This window comes from Falco cherrug, chromosome 1 (assembly GCF_023634085.1).
Source record: "Falco cherrug isolate bFalChe1 chromosome 1, bFalChe1.pri, whole genome shotgun sequence".
Lineage (NCBI taxonomy): Eukaryota > Metazoa > Chordata > Aves > Falconiformes > Falconidae > Falco > Falco cherrug.
The window spans coordinates 71,402,871-71,413,722 of NC_073697.1; positions in this window are offsets into that span (position 1 = coordinate 71,402,871).

The window sequence follows — 10,852 nt, forward strand, 5'->3', positions numbered from 1 at the left end:
AATGAGCATGCCCAAGCAAATGTGATTGAACTGAATCTGCTTTCAAATTAGTTCAGCTCATGAGTTACTAGTTAAACAAGTTTTTAGGTCGAGTATATGCTTCTGATCTACTTGTTACAATCCAAAACTAAAGAAGGTAACTTGCTGGCAAAGGCTGTTTGGGGTATCGTTAGTCAGGGTCAGTGATGCCCGCAGGGGTCAGGTTTGTGAGGAGGGAAGGCACTTCCAGCACTATTCATCTTGGGCTCAGCTTGGGAAGGCGAGTCACTGTCTTCAAGGACAGAAAAGTTTCCCTAGGCTCTTCCCAGACTCCTAACCCTGTTCAGTTAAAAAAATGGCAATATTTTGAGAGTGACCAAGCTGCAGCACACTGGGATTTCGGACCCAGTCCCAAACAAGAGAAGTGGGCACTAAAAAACCCATACAGAAGGGTGTAGTACAGTGCATTGACTATTGACTTCCCACAATAAGAAGCTGTATCAAGCAACTTATGCGACCAACATAGGAGAATAAATACCAGAAAGAAAAAGACTTTGATCGTTATTTACAGGAAGAAGGTCCAAAAATGAGAAACAGAAAAATGAAATAATTATTTCTAAAAGGTAGAGGCTGAAGAGGTAGGCATTAGGTGCTTTTAAAAATCCCACAAGCAGCTTATTAGCCTTCTAAGTACTTAAATATTTATTTTTGCATGTTTGGCCAAGGGCCTTAAGTGAACTGCTCATGAGTGGGTCAGTCTTTTGTTTGTTATTCTGCTTATTGGATCACAGGAATCATTCCAGCCCTTAATACCCCTGGCTCTGTGGACAGGACTATTTACAGGCTGCTTATGGCACTGCTCAGAAAGGTGCTTAAATAAAAAAGTATTCCTTGGGGGCTGTCTGTTTGGTGTGGGAAAGCAGTACCGCCATCTGGGAAGACTGCTGCAAGCAAAAACAGCGGCACCATCCAGATCCTTCACCCTTCAAAACCTCTAAAGGCTTCTGGGGTGCCAGAGCTACTCCACCCCACTGAGGAGGGGCAAACCATTTAACTGCACACCGACACACAGCAGAATTGGAGAAGGGCATAAAGCACATAAGTCTCACTGGCTCAGGACGGGGAGGGTGTTTGCAGCATCTCTTGGATGCCTTGGTTGCCAGCAGGCACCCCTCTGCTGACCCCAGAATCTGGCTTTTCTGCTGTGCCCCATGGTGGCAATGCTGCTGTTTGCAGCCTACACTTCAGTTTGTGGGCAGGGGAGCAGCGCAGGGTGCTGGCTGTTGAATTGCTGTTGGGCTTCTGTGGTGCTGGGGCGCTCCCTGGGGCTCGCCCCCAGAGCATCCCCCAGCCCCCTGCACACTCTGGTGTGCCGGGTACTTCCAGCACACTGTGCCTATGGGCAACGTGCTCTCCTTAGGAAGCTTTAAATATACATCTCAGGGCCTCTTTGACACCATTAATTATGGCTCCTCAACTTCTTCAAATTAGGACTCTATACCTAATGAAATAAATGAGCTTAACGATTACTCTATTGATTCCCAATTGAGGCAGCTTTACAGTTTATGGCCGAGAGCGATCTATAAAACACAGGCTTTAACTAACCCTGGTGAGTGCAGCTGATGTGAAATGCCAATACCTCAAAATACTCAGCACAGGCAGCTGAAGGATCTTCTCAGCTCCCTCGTGTCCACCCTGCACACTGCCCTGGGTGAAGGGCCGCAGCAGAGGCACTTCCCCACCGGGCTGCACCAGGGCCTGGGCCAGAAACCTCTCTGCTACTACCAGCAACTTCATTGCTGGAAGTGCCAGCTGTGCCTGTTGAGGTGCTGATCTGTTTGCCTTCATCTTGAGGGTTGGACTAGATGACCTTTAAAAAGGTCCCTTCCAGCCCAAACCATTCTATGATCTTATCTACCCATGGCTTTGCAGGTAGCCAGGAGAAAGACCCAGGAGCTGCCTGCTAGTGGCCTGGAAGGGACACTGAACAGGTCCTGCTGGGGCATGGGGACCCTGCGCCATGGTGGGCAGCCCCAGGACTGTTCTTCAGGCAGCTACAGGTAACATCGTGGCTGCCATGTTGTGCTGTACCTGTTCCCTGGAAGGATCTCTCGTAACTTAAGGGTGTTAAGGAGCTCCAGGTTCTGCACAGTTTAGTCAGTTATTTGAGGTCAAAGCTACCATGGTGCCTCAGCAGGGCAGCCCCAGCATGGGCTCTGATGGGCTTCAGGACACTCACAGGTGGCAAAACTCATTTATTTCCTCAACAGCACGTGATCCAGCCATTTCATCCACCCCTTTTGGTCCCCACAGGCAGACCTTCCAGAAGAGAAAAAAAAAGATACACTTTCTGCCCAACCTTTGCAAGCGCAGGGGGCTGTGTTGCACCTGTCCCACTCCCTTGGTTTCTGCCTCTGCCCTGCCACTGCTGCTGTTCCCTGTGCTGCGGGACAGCCTGCAAGCAGCCCTTTCCTTCAAAACCTGCCCCAGGGACTTGAACCTGCAGCATCTTTTGAGGATGCCAAAGGACCAGCCCTCAGGACCTCAGGCTGGCCAAGGGCGAAACAGAAGTCTGCCTGCGGGAAAGCTTGCCTCGCTGCCTTGCACGGTGGGATTTCTGCAGCAGGGATGCCAGCTTCTGGGGCCACATCGTAGCACTCAAGGGAACAGCACTAAACAGTGCAACTACAGAACTCAACCCCACAAGAAAACCCACAAAATAAAACTGGGAGGGAAGACAGGATTATGTGGGCAAGGGGCATTTTACTGGTTTTCATCTCTGCTTTCCACAGTGCGTTAGTTTTTTCCAGATGTGGTGTTATTATGCTCTTTATTATTATTAACAACTTTCAGCTTTCTTATTACATCAGTAGCACACTTCCCTGGTCAGGGTTGCTGTTCTTTTAATGAATGTGGCTCATTTGTCTCCCTCCCTCCTCACTCTTGTTTTTTGTCTGCTTGCTCTTTGGGTAGTAATTTGATGTGTTGAGCTCTCACCACCCCCGCTGCCCCCGGGCTGAAGTTCTGACAATGCTAAACAATTAAAATGCAATGCAATTACAGGCAGTACAGAACAGCAGAGAGTAAGCCAGCAAAAATTCAGCAGTGCATAACACTGCAGAGACTGTGTGGCTGTCAGTCTCTGACTCCAGGAGATAATTTGGTTTTTCTAAGAAGCAATAATTGAGACTTTTGCATGTGCCACGGTTATGAACTAGTCAAAAGCTGGTTTGCTGTGCACCCAGGAGCACCAGATGGATTGGATAGTCCCCACAGCTCTTCAAGGGCTGCCAGTTTTACACTTCAAGCCTTTTCTAGCTCTTGTACTTGTAAGTTATTCTTTTGACAGCTTTTATGCATATGAGCGCCTAGTCTGAATTTAGCTGGTGAAGTGAGGGAGAAAGGGTGAGAAAGAGCATGCCAAATGAAACCCGCATAGCTAGGGGGAGTTCAGAGCCAGAGCCCAACTCCGCTGCTTGCATCAACCCCAAGAAAAACCCACGGGAAAGAATAAACAGCCTCTGACCTTCAGCCCTCAGATTATAACAAGTGCTGTTGGCTGCGGGTCAGAATGCAGCTGCAGGTGCCCTATACCAGCCAGTTTGATCACACTCACGTACTTCCCGTCCTATTTACATGAACCCCATGCATGCTTTTCCAAAGAAGACCTAGCACCAGGGAGCTCAGCAAAGAGCTGCTACTGCCAAAAAAGTAATTGGAGGGAAAGTTTTCAGATTTAACAGCTTAACTCAGTGAAGCACACACCTGATGCCAAGGGCAGAGAACAGGCAATAGCAGGTACCTGCTGGACAGAGAGTGTTGAGCATCAGGGCTGCTTGGACTTGCAGGTCAAATTGCACAGGTGAGCTGCAAGAAGACTAAATGCTCTCCTGCTGCTTAGCCAGAGTCCCTGCTCGTGGCCAGGGGACAAAGAGGCAGGATCAGAAGAGAAAGCACCTACCTGGTTCAAACCCCGTATGGCTGCCCAGGGCAGCTCGTCTATCTTGGACTTACCACACTTGCTTCTCACACCCTTTCCAGGTCCCTCTATCAAAATCTGTACGCATTCATTGCAGAGACGGACAGCAAGGACTTCATTTTATTGCACTACAGGGACTTAATCTCTGCTCAGCACTCTACATGAGGAGCCTGGGCTGGACCTCCAGAAGAACCTGGATGTGAACTAGCCTACACTTTCATGCTGATTAAGCTGGGTGCTTTCTAACCCACGGCAAGCTTTCATGCTCTTGTGCCATACTGTGCTTGACTGAGGGGCTAGGAGAGACACCGGGGTGCTCACCCTGCAGGGGAGCTGACTGAGGCACATGTGTCTCCCATCTCCCTGATCATTTCCTTCAGGTGCCTCCACTGTATGATCACCAGGCAAATCTGGCCCCATGTACCACCCTCCTTCCTGCCAGGTAGGTTTCTTATTGCTGGGGCTGCTTTCCACTTTCCTCTGTGGCAATAACTGCTGCTGTTTGCAAAGGATGGAGGCTTTGGGGTGTCTTCCATCCTCCAAAAACCTGGATGTGCTCAAACCCCCTCCCCCCTAGTTGTCCACGTTTGGCTGCTAGCTTAGGAGCAGGAAGGCTGAGCACTGGGAGGAGGGGTTTGCTGGGGGTTTGTGCAGTATTTGAGTGCATCTCAGTGCCTGGTCCTTTGTGCATGGCAATTGTGTTTCTCGCTGAGTAACTACGGCAGGTGAGGGGAAAAATTATTATCCTGTAGCTGTCTTTCTTCCCTTTTGAGAGGTGCTGCTTTCAGTTGCTCCCTCAGGAGGTCTGCTTTTGCCCTTTCCTGAAAAATCATGGCCTGACAAGGGGGTAGGCACCTGCTTGCGCCCACTGCCCTCACACAGCCACAAAAGCATCTGTGTACCAAGAAGAGCTATTTGCATCTGGCACCACCTGGCCCTCTCAGCATTGCCACCATTGAGCTCTATACCTAAAAAAAAAATAGTCAAAAGCTCCATTTTAAACTCAACATTAAAGTTTGGAGCCTAACTCTCTGCTACTTGTGCCTTAAAATCTGTAAAAGATGCAATCTGGAATGATGCTTGCCCTTTCAAATGATTTCTCAAAGCTCATCATTGTTTTTTAAACCTCTTTTATAAAGTGTTTTAGTGGTTCTTTGCAACATTGCTGGCCTGAAGCATTAGCATGTGCAGGAGCATGATGCAGGGAAGGTGATGGATCTCTCTGCCACGAGTGGAGCGATGTGGAAAGAGCAGCAGAAGTGGGAGCAAAGCAGGCAGGGAGGGGTTCAGCCTGCTGCTTCAGCCAGTGCCTTGGGAGCAAAGGTAAGGGATAGCTTTTGATGAATGAATAGTGAAAATACGCTGTCTCTCTGGTCCGGGCTTTCAAAGTTTCAAAGAAAAAAATTTCCTGTGTGTACAGATCACTGACGGCGTGAGCTGTTCAGGGATTATGTCCTTTGTGTGCTGTATACGCCATATACTGTTTGGAGGGTTCAGGACCTTGCACTGAAGTCATCCCTGTGCCATTTGTAGGCTGGAAAACACAGCCCTGCCTTTCTCCAGCTAGCTTTGTTCATCACTGGCCACCTCGATGCAGCAGGACTGGGTCAGGTATGGTGATGCTTTGTCCACATGCTCAGTTTTCTGTCCCCACGCAAGTCATAAATTAAACCAAAATGTATAAGGAGGAGAAATGGTGACACTGAAAAAGTCAGTGGGGTTGCTGCATTACTGGGGCAAGTGGTGTGTGTTTGTGTACCCACACATCCTCTGGTAGAATAAAATTAAAACACATGGCACTATGTATTTTCTTGAGCTACACCAGGTGATCTGATAATATTGCAGCCTGCTCTGAGGGGCAGATGGACAGATACTGTTGCGAGACAGAAATGTGATTTGGACAGAGGAGAGAAGATCTTTGTTTTCTTGCACTTGCAAAAAAACTTGTCTGAAAAACTGCAGCTTTCAGAGGCTTGCTATGGACTGCAGAATGAAGGTGACTTCCAGATCCAGAAATATTTGATTTAAAATATTTCAGACTTCCCCCCCCCATTAAATGAGGGCACCTAACTAGCTAGTTGACTGTGCCAGTTTTAGGAACACTATCATTAGGATTCAGCTGCAATGCAAAGGCAATGCACTAACTTTAGCTGAGCCTCAGTCATTAGGCACATATGGTTTTTATTTTCCATAGCTGGGTGTGACATATAAAATTAGTTATTTTGCCTGTGTGTCTTGGAAGCAGCAGAAATTAGCACAGAGTATAAACAGCATACCTGATGGAGCAAAATAAGGAAAAGTTAATGGACGTAATTACTGGAGTGAGCATTCCAGATATTCAAGGTGGTCTTCAGGGAAGAAGTCCTAACTATTATGGATGAAATAATTTCTAGGCTTTCAGAGATCCCTTTCAAATGGAGCACATTAATACTTAGTGTCTGTGTTTTCTAATTGAAAATGAGTAATGTTATCCCCATGTTACCGAGAGGAAAAAATGAGAGCAAAAATGCATCATATTGCCAAGGCATGGCATGCATCTCTGGTGGGGACGGCAGCTCGCCAAGGCTCACGTAGGACCGGCTCCTGCTTTGTTCTGCAGGTTTAATGCCCAGGAAAACACATGTCAGGCCTGAAATCCTGCAAGTGAAACAGAAATCAAGGGAAGTTACAACTGATGGTCAACTTTTTAGAGGAGAATATTGGGATAATGTTAACAGCTCCCCTTTTATTTCCAGTTTTTCCTGTCCAAATTGTTCACCCCCATATTGTGTGTGCAGCTCACCTGATGCTATTTGACTGTAACTGCTTTGCCAGAAATATGTGGCACACAAACTTGTTGCATCACCCTCCCAAACTGCCTCTCACCACCTCCAAGCATCACTGCCCCATCTGCTGGGCCAACAGCCAGTATGAGATGAGACCAACACCATGAAGTTCCTGTCCATATGCATTCATCTTGCATATTAATTATAACCAGTCTATTTTTAGTTAAGCTGACTTGCATTTTCCAGCACGCCATAACAAAGTGTCAGAGAAATTGTGAAGCCTTCTGGTGCAAATCCTCCTTCTCCTTTGAGAACCCAAATACAAAGTGGTCTCTGACAGCCTCTGTGCACTTGCATGGAGAAAACATGTCCCCATCGGCATTTGATCACAATGGCCCAAACCCTCTGACAGGGGAGCCTACAGAGCGCCAGGTCTGGGCTCTTGGTCAGGTTAATTTTCTTAATTATGTATGTTGTGTTAAGCAATACTCTGAAGTGCCACAAAATACCAGATACATAACTAAGAAAATTAAGCTCAGTCATTTCGCACGTGTAAAACAGTTACTGGGACATGAGATGATCCTGGACTGGCTTAGCTGGAGAGTCTGGAATTGCCTTCCCTGCTAAAACCAGCCCGGAGCCAAAGAGACACTGTGGGAAGAATATGGGTCCCACAGGACAGGAATCTGCCACGTGGGGACCCTCGTATTTATTTATTTGCTACACGTATTTGGGTCAAGCTGCTGCTATTTTTGGTGCTCTGCAGGTTCTGATGCAACTCTTGGTGGAGCACTGCCTTTGCTGCTGCAAATGGGGGTGGGGGTGGGGTGGTTAGAAATAGAAGAACCTTAAGCAAAGCCACCAACGACTGGATATATTCCTGTTGTTTATTCTAACCTACCTCCCTTTAATACTGAGGCATGTCAGACAAACTAGGATGGGTCATGATGGTCTGGGTTAAATGGATACTTGCCTACCTGCCCCTTTCTGCCTCCTTTTCTCCTCAAAAAGAAGTTATTGCTGTTTTGGTCCTGCTGTTAGCTGTTCCTGTGTCCAGCCTGCAAATGACACAGCACAGGATTTGGGTTCAGCAACCTCTGTTTTTATGTGAGCAAGTCACAACACCAGACACCCTCTGCTTTCCGGCAGACAGCAGGGAGGGGAGACATGGCACTGAACTGGTTTTATTGCAGACCAAACTGGCTGCCAGCAACGCTTCCCACAGCGTGCTGGTGACAAGGCATGAGTCCCAGGGATGGTGGCAAGGCACAAGCCCAGGTACTGGCCCTGAAGCCAGCACAGCAGGGCAGCTCAGATCATTAGGAAACCGGAGGCGGCTTAGCTTTGTGCTGTGGAAAATGAACATGAACTTCTCTTGCAGATGGAGCAGTGCACCAGAGCAGCTCAGCATCCCAGACACATCCACACCCAGACAGGCACATTAGGAAGCAAAAGCTGGTTTGGCAAGCCAATGCCTTTTAATAATGCATTTTAATACCTGAATAGGAAGGTGATGTTCTTACAAAGAACATCACCTCTGGTTATGTTGGGGTCTCTTTCCTGTACCAAACTCCCCAAACAGATTTCTAGGCCCTCAGCAAACCAACAATTTCTTCCCTTCTTTTCACCGCGCTGCAGGGAATGACAGCTGGTGCTCTGACTTTAACCAGCATTGCTTCCTGCTACCTGCTGTACAGCCTCCCTGAAATGCCTTCGAGGCACAGATGGGAGCTGAACTGCTTCAATGATCCCACATCCTTCTTGTATTAATTTGTGAGATCTTAAAAATAATAATAATAATAATAATAATAATCTTTGCCTTTTGGTATGCACAGCCTGTGCTGCCAGGTAATATTTCATCTTTGCAGGCAAAGACCACCAGGAGGCTGACAGCCATCGCTGCATCAATGTGCTGTTGAAGCAGGTGAATTTGGGTTTTCCTAACCCATGGGCTGCTCCGGCAGGGCACTGGAAAAGACTCTGCAATATGAATGATGGGGATGCCCAGCACATGCTCTCTCACTGTGAGAAACATCAGCAAGGAGTTTCATCAGCCTTTGCAGAAGCAGCAAAGCAGGAAAACCCTCCCTGGTTTGCCACCCCAACATGGGTGTGATGCCAGGGTGCAAAGACCAAGCCTGGTTTCCAATGGGCAGCACAAAGCAGTGAGGACCAGTGAGCAGCCCAGCATGCAGATGAACACTCAACCGACAGCAGATGATTTCCCTGGCCTGGTTTCTGTGCTGAGCAGCCCAGTGTCACACTGCCATACCTGAGCTGGCTTCAAAATAGAAAAAGCTTTTTCTGTGCCATGCTGCTGTGCCAGTGCTGCACTGCAAAGCCAGGTGATGAGCCTGGGAGCTGCTATGCCAGCGTGGCCACTCCACCACCGGTCATCCTTCTGGAGAGGAAGCTGCTGGCTATATTTTTGTACAGAAAATGAAACTTTTGCATGTTTCCTTATCCACATTCACTTGCATCAAAGCCTCAAATTTAGGCAGACATCAGCACTGCTGTGAAGGAATGAAAGTTTTTTCTAACATGATGTACAACAGAACTCACGTGTTAGTGTGTTGCTTGGCGGGCTATTCACTTGCAAGCAAGCAAGTCCATTGCTTTAGGTCTGCAATCAAAAATAACAACAGCAGCCTGAATGTGCTCCCTCAAGAGATCTCTCTAGGCCTGCTTATAAGGAAAGGAAAAAAAAGAAGGAACAGAAAAAGTATAATTCCTGTCAGAAGAGATATCCATCCCCTGTCTTTACCCAGGACTTCAGCTTGTTCATGAGCTGCACGTTGGTGCTCAGAGCACAGGGCCCTCTAGCTTTGAGAGCAAAGCCCTCGCTCTGCACCTCCACCTTCCATGGTAAAAAAGCTCATACCTGCCTGAAAAACACTACTGAAGCAGGATAGAGACAGTATCTTTTCAGGTCATTTATTCAGCAGATGTGGAGGGAGGAGGGGAGGAAGCACTTTGAATTTGCTTTGAGTTAGTTCTGGATATGAACACAGTGGTGAAAAGACTCATCAAGAGGTCTTGGTTTTTCCAGAGGGATTTGATGTCTTGATGTGGGAGAAGGGAAACACCCAAAGCATTGATGAAGTTCAGCCCTGGGGCAGAGGCAGAGGGATCAGACACATGATTATAAGAGCGGAACTCCCTTAACTGAGAATTGCTGAGCTTCTTTGTACACAAAGAAACCATTTCTCTTTCCTAACAGCCATTTATAAACCTACTGCCACGCAGATAATCTTCCCAAAGACAACTGGGCTTGACTAAAACATTACATACATCCATTTTACCATGGTTACCTCATAACACAGATGCAAAACAAGCTAGGTAGCAGCTATCTCTATTCACAATAACATGCCAACCTAAACCACAATGCTTTCAGCTTTTGCTCTCCTTCACTAAGGCAGTTTGGTGTCTTGTTTCCACCCCACTGTTTGATGGTGTGGTTTGGGGTTTTTTCTTCTTTGTTATTTCACCTGGGAGATGCTCTGGGGAGTAGATTTCAACCTGCATTTCACACCACAGCTGTCTCATGGATGAGATTTTTATTGCATTTTTTTTTATCAGGAGTGTTTGATGGGCTCTTACTTGAAAAGAAAAAAAAATAATTGGCTATACTCTGAATACAGGGTAATTACTGAGAAGGGAATATTTGCAGATTATTCCCCCCCCAACTGTATTGCCTGCTCAAGCAACTGGTGTGAAGAGTTTCTCACCCTTCCAGAGAGAACGTAGATGATGCTGGAGCAGCAAGGTACAGGGGCTACCACGCTGGCTCGTCCCATGGCTGAGCCAAGAGGCACACAAACCTGTAGGTGCTTTTGGGAATGTCGTGCCAGGGACACAGCAGGAGTTTACTGGGTGAAACAGCTCTGAAGAGGCAGCAATTTCCCCCCTGCTCTGAGGCATATTGAGGGGGGGGTCATTGGGGTGGGACTGGGGACGTGTCCCCCCTCGGCTGCTATCCCCTGCCTGCCCCAGTGACTTCTGTTCACATCAGCTTTTACGTCTGGTTTAACAGGTTTGGCAAAGGCCCAGCTGTGTGACAGGCTGCTGGTGGAGCAGGTGTAAAACAAGCAAAATCAAAGCAGTGGTTTGGATTGAACTTCTGTGAGAT